This window comes from Narcine bancroftii, chromosome 7 (genome assembly GCF_036971445.1).
Source record: "Narcine bancroftii isolate sNarBan1 chromosome 7, sNarBan1.hap1, whole genome shotgun sequence".
Taxonomy (NCBI): domain Eukaryota; kingdom Metazoa; phylum Chordata; class Chondrichthyes; order Torpediniformes; family Narcinidae; genus Narcine; species Narcine bancroftii.
This window is the reverse complement of record NC_091475.1, coordinates 77,094,189-77,113,073: the sequence shown is the minus strand read 5'-3', so window position 1 is coordinate 77,113,073 and position 18,885 is coordinate 77,094,189. Positions and strand designations below refer to the sequence as shown.

General features: G+C 42.0%; 1 long non-coding RNA gene across 1 annotated transcript in view; it reads right to left on the bottom strand.

Annotated features, from left to right (window-relative positions):
* Positions 1–413: 413 nt before the first annotated feature.
* Positions 414–18,885, bottom strand: part of LOC138739030 (uncharacterized) — a 48,152-nt gene continuing 29,680 nt past the window's right edge. The window contains exons 3-4 of the long non-coding RNA XR_011341964.1: positions 3,716–3,799; positions 414–2,816 (exon numbers count right to left, since the gene is read on the bottom strand). This is a non-coding gene — a long non-coding RNA (uncharacterized lncRNA). The remainder of the gene's footprint in view (positions 2,817–3,715; positions 3,800–18,885) is intronic.

Here is an 18,885-nt window from a genome sequence, read left to right as displayed (position 1 = left end):
GCAACCGCTGCAACCGTGTCTGCCTGTCCCGCATCGGACTTGTCAGCCACAAACGAGCCTGCAGCTGACGTGGACATTACCCCTCCATAAATCTTCGTCCGCGAAGCCAAGCCAAAGAAAATCAGATAATTCCAGGAGTTTGTTCTGCTAGAAATCGGACACTTCTGCTGGTTAGTTCTGCGACAATCAGGCATATGTGTTACCTGCTGTAACCAGGTGATTCTGTGACTTTATTGCAGGTGAGAAGTTGTTGGAGCTGCAGGAGACCAAAGGTGGGAATTATGAAACGGGATTAATGCTCAAGCTTGTGTTGCAGGATGTCAGCAAGTACTGTGGCATCCTGTCAAGATGGCATGAACTAACCACCACACAAGTCTCTTATCCACCCTCTCACTCATTCAGCCTTTTCCCATTTTTCCCATTCTGCTTTAAACTTTCAGAACCACATTTCATGATTTCTCCTTAAATAAAGGAAGCATCTCTGAATGTGCTGAACAAGATTCTCTAGCAGCTTGAAGATGGCCGAGGGTGGGGGTGGGGGGTAGGGTGGGGGAAAAGAGGTGAGTGAATATTAATTCTCAATCCTGGATCTTTCTTCATCCCAAGCCCCAGGGGCATCTTAGTGACTAATGGAGTCATGGAGTTAGAGTTCTGCAGCACAGAAAAAAAAGGCCCTTCAGTCCTACTTATTACTCCTGACCAAGTTTTGTTCCTGCTGACCAAGTTAGCCCCATTTGCCGGCATTTGGCCCAGAGCTGCCTAAATTTGTCCTATTTGTGTTCCTGTCAAAATGCCAAATGTTCATGCTTCTACAATTTCCTCTAACAGCTCATTCTACATATCCACCACCCTCTGTGAAAATCTGCTTCTCAGGACCCTTTTAAATCTTTCCCCTCTCGTAAATCTATACCCTCTAGTATTAGATTCACCAACTCTGGGGGACGAGGTTATGACCGTTTACTTTATCTGCATCTCTCAATGTTCTAAATTTGCACAAGGTCCCCCTTTAGTCTCCTACATTCCAGGGCAAAATGTCTCAGCCTATCAGTAATTTAAGCCCTATGAATCCTGGTGACAATGAATGCTTTCCACACCCTTTTTCCGTCTTAACATTAGATTTCCTACAGCTGGGTGACCAAATTGCACTCATCAATGTCCAGAACATAACATCCCTGTTCCTTGCTCAGTGAGTTGACCAATGAAGCAAGCGTTCCAACCATGTTCTTCACCATCCTGTTTACCTGGGTTGCTACTTTCATGGAACAATGTTCCTGTACCCTCAAGTCACTTTGTTCTACCACACTCCCCAGAGTCCTATCATTCAGTAGGCAAGACCTGCCTTTGTTTAACCTACCAAAAAGCAACACCTAACACTTTTCTGAGTTAAATTCCATTTGCCATTCCTTGGCCTATTTTCCCAGTTCATCTAATCCTGTTATAATCACAGAAAACCTCTCACACTGTCCACCATACCACCAATTTTGGTGTTATTTGCAAACCTACCAGCCATGCCACTTGCATTGTCATCCAAGCCAGATCTAAGCAATAAAGATAGCAAACATTCATGGTCCCAGCGTTGAACCCTGTATCACACCTCTGATTACAGACCTCCAATCTGGGTAACAACCCTCCACTACAGTTCTCTATCTCCTATCGTCAAGCAAATTCTGTATCCAATTGGCCAGCTCACCCTGGATCCCTTGAGATCTGACTTTCCTGACCAGCCTTTCATGCAGGGCCTTGTCAAAGGCACAGATGCTGTTGTTCCCATTGAGTTCTTCCAGCATATTGCTGTTTGCACCTGATTCCACCATCTACAGGCCCTAGTGTCTCTTATTAATTACTCTCTGGATCAAGGTGTGTTTTTTTTTTAAAGCTAGGTTCCCATTTGGTGGTAGTCAATAAGAGGGTGTTAACCATTTGCCTCAGAAAAAAAATACGATGCTGATAAAGAGATTCAAACAAATTTTAAGAGGCTGAGGACCCAGAAAAGTGGTTTGTCATCCAATGAAAACCAGGGTTTGAATGAGTGAGGCCGTGGAAGAGCTAAGGCACTGGAAGCCATCTCTTTCTATCTCAGAACATTGCATTGCTTCCTCAGCCCAGTGATTCTGCCTGGATGGCAGACACACAGGAGTAGGAAATATACAGGAACATAATTACGTGAAATCATTCAATTGATGAATGGAGATTGCCATGACTTTTGAGAGAAATGACTCCCCATATCTATCCTAAATGCATGACCCGTTATTCAGAAGTGAAGGCCTTGACTCTAGGTGTCCTGCAGTCAGATAACAATGGACAATGAAGATTTTGCTTCCATAACACTTTTGAGTGTATTTATGGATTGTGAGGTGCTGATCATGAAAATCTTAACATTTCCTATCACTTTGTGATATCGTGTCATATTTTAAGTCTGCTTCAAGCATACTAAACCGTGGACTGTAACATGTCATTAAAAGTTCATTTTCTGCATTCGCACTTGGACTTCTTCCCTGCTGATCTTGGTGCAGTCAGTAACAAACACGGTGAAAGGTTTCACCAGGACATTGCCACCGTGGAATCCATCAATGCTGGCCGACTGTTGTTGGACACTGACATGAGAGGCATCAGATGCTGAGTACAAACAAAAGTCAGCAGCGAAACGTTTTTAAGTCAGTTGAACTAATGCAATGAGTCAGCATCGTTACATGATTAAACACGTTAAATTCAATAAAACTTAATTTAATGATTCTCCAACTTCCTACGTGACACGTGATCTTTCTGTTCAGCTTGAAGATGTCTCTCATAATTCCCTTTTTTTTTCAGGAATAAACCTTTTGGGGGAAAAAAAAATTGTTGTCCCATGTTATCTTTCATTCCTCAAGACACATTGGAGAATCGGCCCAAATTCCTAAAATTTTCTACCTTGTTAACCCCATCATAGCTGGAACCAACAAGGTAAAAGGACAGTTATATACAGGCCGCCAGACCGCAGCAGGGATGTTGATTACAAAATGCTACGGGAAATAGATAAGGCATGGCAGAATTATTGCATTATGAGGGATATGAACATGACAGTAGATTGGGGAAGTCGGGGTGGTATCAGACCTCAGGAGACAGAGGTTGTGGAATGCCTATGGGATGGCTTTTAGGAGCATCTTGTTGATGAGTCCACCAGGGGATTGGCAATTCTGGACCGGGCGCATGTGCAGAGCCGCCGCACAAAAAAAATGGAGGCAATTTTTTTTTAGTAGTGGTAGTAATAGTAGTGGTAGACGACGAAGACGACAAAGACAGGAGAAAATAAAGGAGTCGTACATATCCACAACTGAAATGAAGTATATGGATTCTTTCCACCAAACTTTGTTGCAGTTAACAATGGAAGTTAAGAAGTGTCATGAGGGTATAATTGAAAATAAGATGGAGAGAACGCTCTCAGAAATGGAACAAAAATTTGAAGCGATGGAAGCAAAAATTAAAAGTAATGAATTTGAAATTCAGCATGTTAAAGAGCAAATGAAGAAGATTCAAGCTGAGGTGGCCACAACTAAAGAACAATCAACTCAAAAAATTGATATGTTAGAAAATTTTAAGTAGAAGAAATAATATAAAGATTGTTGGACTTAAGGAAGGCGACGAAGGGCAAGATATGAAGAGATTCTTACAACGTTGGATTCCGCAAACTTTGGGGGTAACTGAATTTCAAGGAGATATTGAAATTGAATGAGCTCACCTAAGCCACAGCTGGATCAGAAGCCATGTCCGATTCTGGTCAAGTTGCTTCGATATGAAGTAAGAGAAAAGATCTTGGAGCTGGCTGTGAAGAAAGCAAAGGATAGACAATTGCCATTGATTTCTAATAATAAGATTTTCTTTTACCCTGATATAAGTTTTGATTTGTTGAAAAAAATAATAATTTAATGCTGTTAAAAATGTGCTGGGGAAACACTTTTGCTTTAAGTGCCCAGCAGTGTTAAAAGTTTTTGTTCCTGAGGGTAAAAATAGATTTTTTTTTAATAGAACCCAATGAAGCGAAAATGTTTGCAGATTCATTGCCTGAGAAAATGAGACGAAAACTGGGAGATATTTGAAGAGAGAGTGGAAGTGAAAAGACTGCAGTTGGGGATGTATAATGAAATGGTGTACGTTTAGGAGGAGAGAGAATGTTAGAGAGGACAGTTTTTACCTGATAGATCTGTGTAAAAAAATGAATTGATCATTGTAAGTTTAAGTAGATTTGAGGCACAAGAGATAGTAAAATTTCAGGGGAGCCTGGCCTCCGCAGAATCTAGTGGGTGGGTGTGGTTTTTGATCACAACTCCTATAAATCAGGGGTTTAAAGATGCACTGTTAATAACGTACGTCGTGGGGGGGGGGGGGTAGGGTTTCTGTTCTTTTCTTTGTTTCTTTTCTTTTTTTCTCTTTAATACACATAAATTTAATAATTGTATTATGAAATATTTAGTCCGTATTTTGGATGTGGGAGGAGTGGAGATGGAAAGTTTGGCAATTATTGGATTTTCTGAAAGTTTAGATGGCTGATAAATTTTATTATTAACATTAACAGCGGATCCAGAATCAAATAAAGCGGAAAAAAATTATTAGTTTATTTGAAAAAATTAAAATAGACAATTTTTTTTTTAAAACAGGAAACACATTTGATGGAAAAGGAACATGTAAAATTAAAAAGAGATTGGGTAGGAACAGTAATAGCATCATCTCTTAATTCAAAGGCGAGAGGTATAACAATATTAATTTTAAAATTATCATTTAAAATATTGGATATTAACATAGATGTAGCAGGAGATACGTTATGGTTAATTGTCAGATTTATTTGGAACAATGGCCCTTAAGGAATGTTAATGCACCAAATGTAAATGATGGCAAATTTATGCAAGATGTCTTTATGAATTCATCAAATGTCAAGGGAAAAGTTATATTGGGAGTGGATTTTAATTTTGCTTTAGACCCTAAATGAGATAGATCAGGAGATTGAATGGTGAAAATTCAGGTAGTAAGAATGGTAACAGATTTGATGAAAGATATGGAGAAAAATCTACCCAAATTAAAGAGATTATTCTTTTCAATTTAAAAGATATTTGCAGATAGGTTTTTAATTTCTGCACAATTTCAAAATAATCTGAGTACAAAGAAGTGGAAGATCAAGCGTGGATTTTATCTATTTCATCTTCTTTGGCTTGGCTTCGTGGACGAAGATTTATGGAGGGGGTAAATGTCCACGTCAGCTGCAGGTTCGTTTGTGGCTGACAAGTCCAATGCGGGACAGGCAGACACGGTTGCAGCGGTTGCAGGGGAAAATTGGTTGGTTGGGGTTGGGTGTTGGGTTTTTCCTCCTTTGCCTTTTGTCAGTGAGGTGGGCTCTGCGGTCTTCTTCAAAGGAGGTTGCTGCCCGCCGAACTGTGAGGCGCCAAGATGCACGGTTTGAGGCGTTATCAGCCCACTGGCGGTGGTCAATGTGGCAGGCACCAAGAGATTTCTTTAGGCAGTCCTTGTACCTCTTCTTTGGTGCACCTCTGTCATGGTGGCCAGTGGAGAGCTCGCCATATAACACGATCTTGGGAAGGTGATGGTCCTACCCAGCGCAGTTGGATCTTCAGCAGCGTGGATTCGATGCTGTCGGCCTCTGCCATCTCGAGTACTTCGATGTTGGAGGTGAAGTCGCTCCAATGAATGTTGAGGATGGAGCAGAGACAACACTGGTGGAAGCGTTCTAGGAGCCGTAGGTGATGCCAGTAGAGGACCCATGATTCAGAGCCAAACAGAAGTGTGGGTATGACAACGGCTCTGTATACGCTAATCTTTGTGGAAAAACAACCAACTGAAAAACCTCAGACTCTTTTGTGTAGTCTTCCAAAGGCGCTATTTGCCTTGGTGAGTCTGTTGTCTATCTCTTTGTCGATCCTTGCATCCGATGAAATGGTGCAGCCGAGATAGGTAAACTGGTTGACCGTTTTGAGTTTTGTGTGCCCGATGGAGATGTGGGGGGGGGCTGGTAGTCATGGTGGGGAGCTGGCTGATGGAGGACCTCAGTTTTCTTCAGGCTGACTTCCAGGCCAAACATTGTTAAATACTATTTTGTTGATGAAAAGGAAATTTTGCGATTTTTATGAGTCAACAGATTAAATTTTTTTCTAGATAAGGATTCAGTTGCAAATACATTTATATTATGGGATTCAATGAAGGCATATTTGAGAGGTCAAATAACAAGTTATACTTCAAAAATAAAGAAGATATGAAAGAAATAACTCAATTAGATAAAGAAATAATGAAATTGGAGAAACAAATTCAAGTACATAAAGATGAGGAGAAGAGAAAATTGTTAGAGTTGAAGAAATCAAGACAGTGCTGTGCAGACTGATAGATTAGAGAGAGATATAATGAAAACACAACAAAACTATTATGAGTTGGGGGAAAGGGCCCATAAAACTTTAGTATGACAATTAAAAATGGAACAGATTTCTATAACAATAATTGCTACAAAGAAATTATCAGGACAGATAACACAAAATACAGGAAATAAATGATAATTTTAAAAGACATGCTAAACTTTATCGTTCAGAATCTATGAAAGATGACAATAAAATAAGAGATTATTTGAGACAAGTTAAATTATCGGTGTTAAAGGAGGATGAAAAGATAAGACTGCCCAAGAATTTTTTAGAAAAAGTTTATGAGACTCTAATGTCTACAGAATAATAAGGTGCCAGGTGAAGACAGTTACCCACCAGAATTTTATAAAGAATTTAAAGAGCTATTAATACCTGTATTGATGGAGGTATTAGGTCAAATGAAAGAGGTTCATTATTTACCAGAATCTTTTAAAATATCATTAATAACTATAATTCTAAAAAAAATTGTTTACATCCTTCTTTATATAGACCTATATTATTGAATACAGATGATAAAATTGTATCAAAATTGTTAGCTAAAAGGTTAGTTGAATATTTGCAAAAATTAATAAATTTAGATCAAACTGGTTTTATTAAAAATAGAAAAACAGCAGATAACATAGTTACATTTTCAACTTTGATAAATATAGCACAAAATAGGAAGATTCCCACAGTAGTATTAGATGCAGAGAAAACATTTTATCGATTGGAATGGGATTTGTTATATGAGACACTTAATACTTCTGAGATTCCAAATACTTTTATAAACTGGATAAAGGCATTGTATGATCAACCAAAAGCAAAAGTGATAATGAATAAACAAATCCCACAACCCTTTTTGATTGAAAGGTCTTCTAGACAAGGTTGTCTATTATCACCCTTTTTGTTTGCATTAGCAATTGAACCATTGGCAGAATTAATTAGAATTGATAATGAAATTAAAGGATTTGAAGTAGGTAATAAAGTACATAAAATTAGTCTATTTGCTGATGATGTTATAGTATATTTAATGAGACCAGAAATATCTTTAAATAAGTTGAACAAGAGATTAAAAGAGTATGGGTTAGTATCAGGTTATAAAGTGAATGTTGATAAAAGTGAAGTAATGCCTATGGCAGATATGGATAACTCTCAATGTAAATGATTAAGAAAATTTAAATGGCAAAATGAAGCAATTAAATACTTAGGAATTAAAATGAGTGTTTAAGCTAAATTATTTGCCATGGTTAAAAAAATTGGAAGAGGATTTGAAAAGTTGGAAAAATTTACCACCAATAACATTAATAGAATGAGTGAATTGTATTAAAATTAATATTTTTCCAAGAAGACAATATTTGTTTGAATCATTGTCCATTCAAGTACCAGAATTTTTCTTTCTAAATTTGAATAAAATAATATATGAATTTCTTTGGAAAGGTAAGATGACAAGAATTGGTTTAGAAAAATTAAATGTGGAAATTTGATCAGGGTGACTACCAAATTTTAAGAATTTATTTTAAAGCAGCTTAATTGAGGTTTTTGTCCTCCTATTATCAATGAGATGAAAAACCAGCTTGGGCTCAAATAGAAATGAATCAAATTGGTTAAACTATTTTGGAGTTAATTTTGTATAAATGCAATAGTGAGTTGTTTAAAGGAACTAAATATTTTTCCGTATTGAAATATATTTTAAACATATGGAATAGAATTCATATTGAGAGAGGAATTAATATTGATCAATGACCAAAAATGTTGTTAAAACAAAATCAACTTCTTTCTTTGACTTTGAATAATTCTTTATTTGATAATTGGTTTAGTGAAGGTTTACAGAGGATAAAAGATTGTTTCTTAGGATCTTTTTTCTCAACTTTTGATCAATTAAATTAATAATACAATTTTTGCATATTATCAATTAAAAATTAATTTGAAAAAGAGACCAAGAGCAGACTTGAGATTCCTTAAACAAAGTCAATTTGAAGATATAACAGATACATTTGTTGTTTTTTAAACTTTATTTATTCATTCAAAATACAGATAAGTAACATATATAACAATAAACTAAACATGAACGATATATATATATATATATATATATATATAAAAAGAAAAAAGCGAGAAAAAAAATAACCCCCCCCCCTTTTCAGCCTAAGGAGAGCCATAAAGAAAAATTAAAATTAAGCATACATATTAAGATCTAATCAATGTAAATCAAAATATAAATATTCTGAATATAACAACCACTTATTAATAAAAAACTATAGTTATCATGCAAAACATACATGTGATTTTTTCCATTATTAAACAATATTTCATCTCATTAAGCCATCTATTAACATCAATCATATTCGTATCTTTCCACGTACTAACAATACATTTTTTGTTACAGATAAAGCTAAATATACAAAAGCAAGTTGAAATTTATCTAATCCCAAACCTTTCAAAGGTTATTCAGCAAAAATCATTGCTTCACGCTCATTCTCAAAAAACCGAGTTTGAAAGTCTCCACAAAACACCTTCAACACTGCTGGATAACGAAAAGTAGACTTATAGCCTTTACGCCACAGAACTTCTTTAACTGGATTAAATCGACGCTGACGCTGAATAACCTCTTGACTCAAATCGGAATAAAAAAAACCTACTATTCTGAATCATTAACGGAGCTTGTCATTGTCTCGCATTTTGCACTGCTAGACAAAGTATCGTTTCTCTGTCCAAATAATTCAAGCATCGAATTATCACGGGTCTCGGTGATTGATCAGGTGGAGGGCTTCTTCTTAAGGCTCTATGAGCTCTTTCCAATACCAAGCCTCCAGAGAAAAATTTTTGTCCCAATATTTGTGGAATCCATTCAGTAAAAAAACGAAGAGGATCTTGTTCTTCCATACCTTCCGGCAAACCAACAATCTTCACATTGTTCCTTCTACTTTGATTTTCCAAATAATCTATTTTTCTCTCTAACTCCTCTTCACGTTCTCGTAATTCTTTAACGGATTTTTCCGCCTCCATCACTTTTTCTGTATTAGAGGCCACTTGCTGTTTACATTTCAAAAAAGCAGACTGAGCCCAGACGTGTAATCTCGAACTCTCTGGCCAGACTTTTAAGAACCCGTCTTTAACTTTTTGTTTTTAAGTTTAAACTTTCTAAAAACTTAGTTTAAAGTATTAAGGAGTTGTTATGGCTACTAATGGCAAAAAGATTAAACCTCAAGTACAGAAGAAACTACATTTTCGGAGTGTTCAAGATTTAGGGCCTGGAAAAACTGCAGCTGAAAAAAAAATGATTACTGCTCACCAGGAGAAGGATATCTCTGCAATTATTCGTTCTCAGGAGGAAAGTGCTTGCTTCCAAGAAGTGGATCCTGATTCTGGCAGTTTGCCAACGGCAGAGGGAGCTCGCAGAAAAATGAATCCATTGTTTGAAACCACTCAGACAGTACTTCAATCTGAAGAGCTTGATCTTATCCGTGAGTTCTTGAAACAACAGCGAGTTGTGAGGGGAGACCAGCATCAACCCCCTGAGGAAGTCGGGGTGTCGTCATTGGGAGTTCAAACACGCAGTAAAACTGTTAAAATGCCTGCTGTTGAGCTGCAGCAGGAGTTGCAGTCATCTGGTTCTGACACTATGTTAAAGAAAACAGGGTTGGGTCTTTCTGAACTACAAGTTAACCTGTTAAGTACCGTTACTCAGCCGATATTGCAAGAGTTAGCTCAAATGAAAAATAGTATGAGGTCAGAATTCATTACAGTTAATACACGAATGGAAGTATTTTCTGAAGATATACATTTGTTGTTAAGAAATTTATTACTAATATGTATATAAAATTACAAGAGACTGTAAATAAAAAAGATTTATATAAATCAAAAATTAGATGGGAATGTAGTGGCGGCTATACTGCACCTGCAATAACACAAGCAACCAGACGGGTTGAGCTCAGTGAGCAGACTAGTTTATTGCAGGCTGCTGGGCTGCACTTATACTACTAGCCCAGACCTGGCTGAGAACCGCACTGGGGGGTGCTGACATCATCCGGGTGTTGACATCATCCAGGTGTCATATGGTCCCCAAGCACAGGTTTCTGAGCCCTGAGCTGGAAGGAAGGGAAACCCCCGACTGCGCCATCTTGGCCGGCTGCTCCACCACGTGGCTTACAAGTGGGGCTGGTTCGCTGCCTTGTGGTGAGCCGCCACACAGCCCCCCCAGAACTGGCGCCAATGTCCTTTTTTGCCGGGTGGCCTCACTTCTTGTGCTGGGCAACAACCAAGGGCTCGGTGGGATCGAAGTGCACTGGCTTCAGCCTGTCCATGGTAAACAGCTCATATCTGCCTCCCAAGTCCAGCGTGAACGTTGAGCCAGAATGCTGTATAACCCTGTACGGCCCCTTGTACGATCGCTGCAGAGGTGCCGCAGTTGTGCCCCACCAAACGAAAATGAACTCCACAGAAAACAGCTCGCCAGGAACGTGAGTCGGGCAGGTGCCATGCCTGGGTGGCGGTGGGGGTTCGAAGGAGTCCAAGCGTGCCCTGAGGTGAGGAAGTAGTTCATGTGGTGACCGTTGGGGATTGTGAGGTGCATTGACGAACTCACCAGGTAATGTCAGCGGCGCACCGTAGACCAGCTCAGCTGATTACGCCTGCAGATCTTTCTTGGGAGTGGAGCAGATGCCCAAGAGCACCCAAGGCAGTTCGTCCATTCATTCGGGACCGGTGAGGTGGGCCATGAGTGCCGACTTAAGGTGGCGGTGCAAACGTTCGACCAGTCCATTGGCCTGCAGGTGGTAGGCCGTGGGGTGGTGTAGCTGTATCCCCAACCTGCTGGCGAGCTGTGCCCAGAGTGCAGATGTGAACTGGGCACTCAATTGCTGGTGGAGTGAGCCGGGATGCCGAACCGGGTGACCCAACCATGCAACAGGGCTCAGGAGCAGGAGTCGGTGGAGGCATCTGGCATTGCTTCGGGCCAGTGAGTGGTGCAGTCCACCATCGTAAACAGGTAACTGTTGCCCCAGGAAACAGGTAAGGGCCAGATGATGTCCACATGAATGTGGCTGAACCGTTCCTGGATGTGCACGAACTCCTGTACGGGCGCCCTAGTGTGCCTGTGCATCTTGGACGTATGGCAATGGGTGCATGTTCTTGCCAAGCCAACGATCTGCTTCCGCAGCCCAAGCCATACGAACCGTCCTGCCACCATCCGGACCGTAGACCTGATGGACGGATGTGAAAGGTTGTGGATGTGACAGAAGACCTCCTGCACCACTGCTACGGAACCACTGTCCGCAGGGTGCCCAAGGAGATATCGCACAGGATGGTGCCTTCGCCGCTCGGAGTCGGAACCATAGGCCGGTGATGGCGGTCTTAAAGGCCCTCGTCTCCTCATCAGCTTCCTGGTCCCAGGCAAGCTGGTCAAAGTAGAGGCCGGGCATCAGCACACAGATGGTCAGTTGCGAGAGTGCATCGGCAACCACATTGTCCTTCCCCGCCTTGTGCCGAGAGTCGGTGGTAAACTCTGACATGAAGGAGAGGTGACGCTGCTGGTGGGGCGACCAGGGATCCTTTGCCATCGCAAGTGCCTGGGTGAGGTGTTTGTGGTCGGTGAAGATGGTAAAAGTCCTCCCCTCCAAAAAAATAGCGGAAATGCCGCACCGCCAGGTACATGCCCAGTAACTCACGGTCAAAAGCACTATACTTGCATTCCGGTGGGTGGAATAGGCAATTAAGAATGCCAGCGGCTTCCAATGCCCATTCACCTGCTGCTCCAGGACGGCACCGATGGCTGTGGCAGAGACATCGACAGAGGGTGCCATATGCAAGTCAGTGTGTGGGTGGGCGAGCATGGCGGCCTTCGCGAGGGCGTCCTTGGTGGCCTCGAATGCAGTGCAGACTTCTGGGTTCTATGCAAGCATCTTGTGCTTGGCTGCGATGAGGGCGAACAGCGGCTGCATGATGTGCGCAGCTCCCGGGATGAAGCAGTTGTAAAAGTTGACCATAGCCACGAACTCCTGCAGCCCCTTGAGGCTGTTCGGGCGTGGGAACTCCCTGATGGCGGCAACCTTCTCAACGGCGGGCATGGCTCCTTCGGCCGTGATGTTATGGCCCAGGAACTGCATGGACTCTTTCCCGAACTGGCACTTGGCCGGGATGATGGTAAAGCAAAAGTCAGCCAGCGGGAGAAAAGGGCACGTAGGTGGGCCTTATGTTGTGCCCAGTCCTTGCTGGCGACAAGGATGTTGTCCAAATAAATAAAGATGAGATCCAAGTCCCTGCCCACAGAGTCCATGAGGCGCTGGAAGGTCTGAGTGGCGTTCTTGAGCCCGAACAGCATGTGTAGGAATTCGAACAGGCCAAAGGGGGTGATGATGGCTGTCTTGGGTATGTCCTCAGGGTGTACCGGGATCTGGTGATATCCACGCACCAGGTCAACCTTGGAGAAGGCCCTCGTGCTGTGCAGATTGCTGGAAGGTCCTGGATGGGGGGGAATGGGGTAACGGTCAGGAATGGTTCTTCATTGAGCTGTTGATAGCCTCCACAGGGATGCCAGCCACCGGAGGCTTTTGAGGCCACGTGGAGCTGTCAGACCGCCGAATGATCCCCAGCTCCAACAGGTGCGAAAACTCCTCCTTGGCTACCTGGAGCTTGTCAGGTGGGAGCCGGCGTGCCTTGGCGTGAACCGGCGGGCCCTGGGTGGGGATGTGGTGGAACACCCCATGGCGCGGTGAGGCAGTGGAGAACTGTGGCTTGAGGAATGTCGGGAACTCATCCAGGATCTGCTGGAACTCATCTCTGGGCATGCTGATTGTGGCCACCTGCAGTTGCTCCAAGTGGGAGGCATTGAGGCAAATGGTCTGGAAGGTACAGGCGTCCACCAGGCACCTACCTCGAATATCCACCAAAAGCCCATGTGCGAGGAGGAAGTCTGCACCCAGGATGGCAGCTGGGATGGATGAGACTGTGAACCTCCACGCGAAATTCTGTTGGCTGATCTGGAAGTGGACTGTCTTGTCTTCATACGTCTGGATTGCCATTGCATTGGCCACATGGAGGGAGGTCCACGAGGTCGGTTCCTGGATTCGATGGCCATGGCCGGTATGATGCTGATTTGGGCTCCAGTGTCAATGAGGAACCGCCGGCAGCTGACTAAGTCCCACAGGTAGAGAAGTATGTCCTTGGCCATCCGCCGCAGCCATCAACAGCGGCCAGCCTGGTAGTTTCCCTGGAACGAGCAGCGTTGATGACACTTCCGAGCCTTGGCACCCCAGCGCTGGTGATAGGAGCAGAGGCCTGAAGCGGATACTGTGGCCTTGGTTATGCTCTTGGGGGCCCCTGCAGGGGCCAGGTGCTCTACCGCAGTGCTAGGAGCAGGCTTGGCATGCCCGTGCCAGTGCCTCATGACCTGCTGGACCACTGAGCCTTCCGAGAATCGTGCAAGCCATAGCCCTTGGGCCTTCTGGGTGACCTTGCTTGGGTCAGTGAAGCTCTCCTGAACCAGCAGCAGCCAGATGTCCCCGGGTATATGTTCGAGGAAGATGTGCTCAAAAAGTGGGCAGTTGGTGTGTTCACCCATGAGCGCGAGCATCTCGTCCATCAGTTCCATAATGGACCTGTCCCCCAGGGCGTCGAGGTGCAGAACCTGAGCGGCACCCTGATGTCTGGATAGTCCGAGGGACCCAGTAAGCACTCGCATGATGGTCTCATACTTGTCCTCGGTGGGTGGGTGCTGAACAAGGTGCAGCACACGTCTGGAGGTGGCCTGGTACAGGGCAGTGACCCCATGGTAGAATTTGGTCGAGTCGGACGAAATCTGGAGGAGGTAAAACTGGGCCTCTGTGTGGACAAACCAGGTTTCCGGCTCCTGAACCCAGAATTCAGGCAGTTTTACCACTATAGCACTGATCCCAAGCTTGCTCATGATGAGTTCAAAGATGTTTGAACCAATCGGGGTCACCAATTGTAGCGGCGGCTACACTGCTCCTGCAATAACACACGCAACCAGATGGGTTGAACTCAGTGAGCAGACTAGTTTATTGCAAGCTGCTGGGGTGCACTTATATTCCCAGCCCGGACCTGGTTGAGAACCACGCTGGAGGGCGCTGATGTCATCCGCGCGTCACGTAGTCCCCAAGCACGGGTTTCTGAGCCCCGAGCTGGAAGGAAGGGAAACCCTGATGGCGCCATTTTGGCTGGCTGCCCTGCCACGTGGCTTACAAGCGGGGCCAGTTTGCCTGCCTTGTGATGAGCCGCCACAGGAGAAAGATTTAAATATACAAATTCAGGAGGAGATTTGGTCAAAATTATGTATTGAAAGTGTTAGAAATACAGTAAATGTTAGATATCAAATGGTTCAATATAATTTTCTTCATCAATTGCATTATACTCCACACAAGTTAATGGACTTAACCCTAATTATTCAAATAAGTGTTTTCAACGTGCAAAGGAAATAGGGACCTTTTTGCATTCAATGTGGTCTTGTGAAAAAGTGGAAAAGTTTTGGAATGAACTGAGTTTATTATTAGGGCAAATTATGCAGATAAAGACACCAAAGAATCCAAGACTATTTTCACTTGGAGATATTTATGAAAAGGATATAAAATTGAAATTGGACAAATACCAAGACATTTTTTAAGTGACTGCAATAGCAACTGCAAATAAATGTTTAGCGATATCATGGAAAGATGATGGTGAAGTGTTATTAAGTAGATAGTAGAATGAGATGCGAAATTGTATACCTTGGGAAAAATTACGTAGAGTTTAAGGAATCGAGGTGGAAATTTTTTTTTATAGTGTTTGGAAACCATAAATGGATTTTATGGATAATTTTCCGTCCACCTCTTCTATCTTATCCACTCCTCTTAATTAGTAATTTTTAATAACAATTAATGATTGTCGATGCTAATATTATTGTATATTAAATGGTAGGTATTTCTTTTCTTACTTTTGAGTGGGAGGGGGATGGGGAGAAAATATATATAAGTGCTTTTTTTGTATTATTGGATAATGGATATTTGATTAATGTTTTATTCATTTTTTCCTGTCATGATACAAACAATAAAAAAAGGAATGAAAGGGTTAGTTATCGAAAAATGATTATCAGATCTTGGACTGTACTTGTGGAGAACAGAGGATGAGAGATGACCTCATAGAGGCATTTCGAATGCTGAAAAGCCTGGACAGAGTAGATGTGGCAAGGAGGTTTCCAATGGTAGGGGATTTTATGACAAGAGGGCATAATTTCAGGATAAAATGGTGTCAATTTAAAACAGAGATGCAGAAACATTTCTTTAGTCATTGGGTCATGAGTCCGTGGAGCTTGTTGCCACAGGCATCTGTGAAAGCTAGGACTTTGAAGATATTTGATTAATCAAGGCATCAAGGTTTATGGAGAGAAAGCTGATGAGTGAAACTGAGTGGGTGGATGGATCAGCTCATGACAGAATGGCGGAGCAGACTCGATGGGCCAAGGGACCACCTTCTGCTCCAATATCTTGTGATTTTGTGTCTACTTGTGCATGTCTGTCTGTTCTCTGTGCAAATCAATATGGAGCTCTCGAGAAATGTCCAAAGAGGTTCAGTAGTGGAAACATTTGATGCTGAATGTCATGACCATATTGAAGTTCAAAAGTGTTTTTTGACCAGTTTGCACTACAAGTATTTACTAGCACTGACTTGCATTACCATTTACTATAATTGTGGTAACATTTGCTGTTGAATGCCATGACCACATGAAGTTCAAAAGTTTAAAAAATTGAACTTGCACCAGAGATACTTCAATTAGTTCCAGTGCTGTGCATCAATGTACATTCAGAATTAAAACAAGTGGCCAAAGCAACACTAGGTCCACAGTGCTCAGGCCTCCAGACAAAGAACAAGTAGTAGGAAACTGAGGAACAGCGCCAAGCCCACCTCCTTGGTGATACCGCCAGGCATTCCATGAGCAGACGACAAGAGTCTGCTGAGAAAAAACAAGCAAGACTTCCAAATAATAAGAACAAAAGCCACCAGCCAAAGGGCAGCACCATTTACTACAGCTAACCTACTAAATGCTGCATTCAATTACTCAGTTGACATTGAGAATTCTTCCATTAAAGCAGTTGTAATTGGCTCAATAACAGAGGCACGCCAAAACTGTGGAAGGGTGAAATGCCATTGATATACTGTTCCAATGAAAAACTTAGACTGCCTCAAGTCAACAAGCCTCCGCAGCCATTGAAAATGCTGCTGCTCACCACCACACCAGAGTCCAAACGTCTCCTAAAGATGATCAGAACCTTCAACACAGCATTTCAGATGACATCTTTTGGAGCCAACAACAGTGTTTCATTTCCCAGGCAATGCTGGGTAACCTGTGTGTGTGCGCACACACATGCATAAATGCATATGAATTGTTTGTCTCTGTGTGTGTAATGTCTGCATCTATGTTGGCATGTTTTTTTCACTGAGGTCCGAAGAACATGGTTTCATCCAGTTGTACGAATACAATCAGATGATAATCAATTTGAACATGGACCCAGCAGCAATCCACTCTTACTAACCCTGAAATATTGTGAATCTTCTGATCTGAAAACATCAATTTTTGATGAATAATTTATACTTTTCAGTAGATGCCAAATCTACACAGTGGGCAACCAAATGCTTGCAGCTAATCAGCTCCTCTGGAGACTGAGCCACACAATCAGCCTTGATGATAGCTGTAATTTTGAGCACTTCTAAAACACGTTTACTTTATTGTGATCCCACAGGTAAGATCCCGTGTGGCAAAGATCTGCATTCCAAAGAAAGAGCAAAAACCAACCAAAAAAACAGAAGTTCAAGAATGTGAGTCTGTTTCACTAGTGACCATGTCTAAAGCTTAAATTGACTCATTCAGTCTTCTCTCTCCAAAATTGTAATTATTTTCATGGACTGACACAAAGGAACTGCTATCCTGAGATGAGTATTTAAAGTAAACTAGTAGCAAGATTAGCGTCAGCATACAGGAAACATGACAATTGATGTGGATAGTGAGAAAGATTGTCAAAGGTCACAGCAAGATGCAGATCAGTTGATTTTGGACAGAGGAATGGCTGAAGGAGTTTCAGACAAGTGTGAAGTAATGCATTTTGGGAGGTTAAATGCAAGAGGAAAATAAATGGTAGGAGCCTGAACGGCATTGATGTCCACCGCTCCTTGAAAATTACACCACAGGAAGGAGTCACATGATGGAGTAGTGGCCGGACGGTGAACTCCAGCCCTCTCCAGAAAAGTTGGGAAAAACCAAGGAAAACACAAAGGCACAGAAATAAAAGTTACAGAAAAGTGAGTATAAAGGTGGAAAGAAGATGGCGACAAAAAAAGAAAAATCGAAAGCAACGGTAAGAAGAGAGGAAGAGAAGACAAAGGAGGAAAAAGGTGAAGGCCTTACCTGTCCGAAGAGGCCCACTGCGGAGAGAGAAACCCGTTCCCTCAGGTCGGTAAATAATGGACTACAAAAATGGCTCGCAGAGCCGAGTAAAAGTGCGCAAACGCGCATGCGCGATACTTCGCGCATGCGCGATGCGAATGGAAAAAAACACACCGACGGGAGGGGGGACCAGCTGGGGAGTCGATCTCTACAGCCGGCAACGACAGCTGCAGAACACCTGCAGCAAGAAGAGACCACAGAAGACAATAGAAACAAGAAAGAAGAGGAGGAAAGGGCACCAAAGAAACAACAGATGGTCAACCCAGAGGAAGAAGAAGAGGAAGAGGAAGAGTACAGTGAAATAGAAGAAGAAAAGAAAGACAAGGTAAAGGATATACTTGTTCTTATTAAAGGATACATGGAGTCACTTAAAGAATGGCAAACACAGGAATTTAAGGATTTAAGAAAAAGAATAAACAACACAGAAGAGAAAATAAATAAAATGGAGATGACCTTAACAGAAATGGGAAAGAAAATGGACAAGATGGAAGAGTGGGCAGTAGCAGCAGAAATGGAGGTAGAAGACTTAAAAAAGAAATTGGAGAAATCTAATAAAAAAACTAAAGAGACACAAGAACTACTAGCTCAAAAAATAGATACAATGGAAAACCATAACAGAAGAAATAACATAAAGATAGTGGGCCTTAAGGAAGATGAAGAAGGCAAGAATATGAGGGAGTTTATAAAATAGTGGATCCCTAAGACCCTAGGATGTCCAGAACTACAGCAAGAAATGGAAATAGAAAGGGCACATAGAGCATTGGCCTCTAAACCACAACCACAACAAAAACCAAGATCTATTGTAGTAAAATTCCTAAGATATACTACAAGAGAAAAGGTACTGGAGAAGACAATGGAAAAAGTAAGAGAGGGCAACAAACCACTGGAGTATAAAGGGCAAAAAATCTTCATTTATCCAGATATAAGTTTTGAACTCCTAAAGAAGAGAAAAGAGTTCAATACAGCAAAGACGATTTTATGGAAGAAAGGGTATAAATTTATACTAAAGCATCCAGCGGTATTGAAAATATTTATTCCAGGACAACAAAACAGACTATTCTCGGATCCAGAAGAAGCACGAAA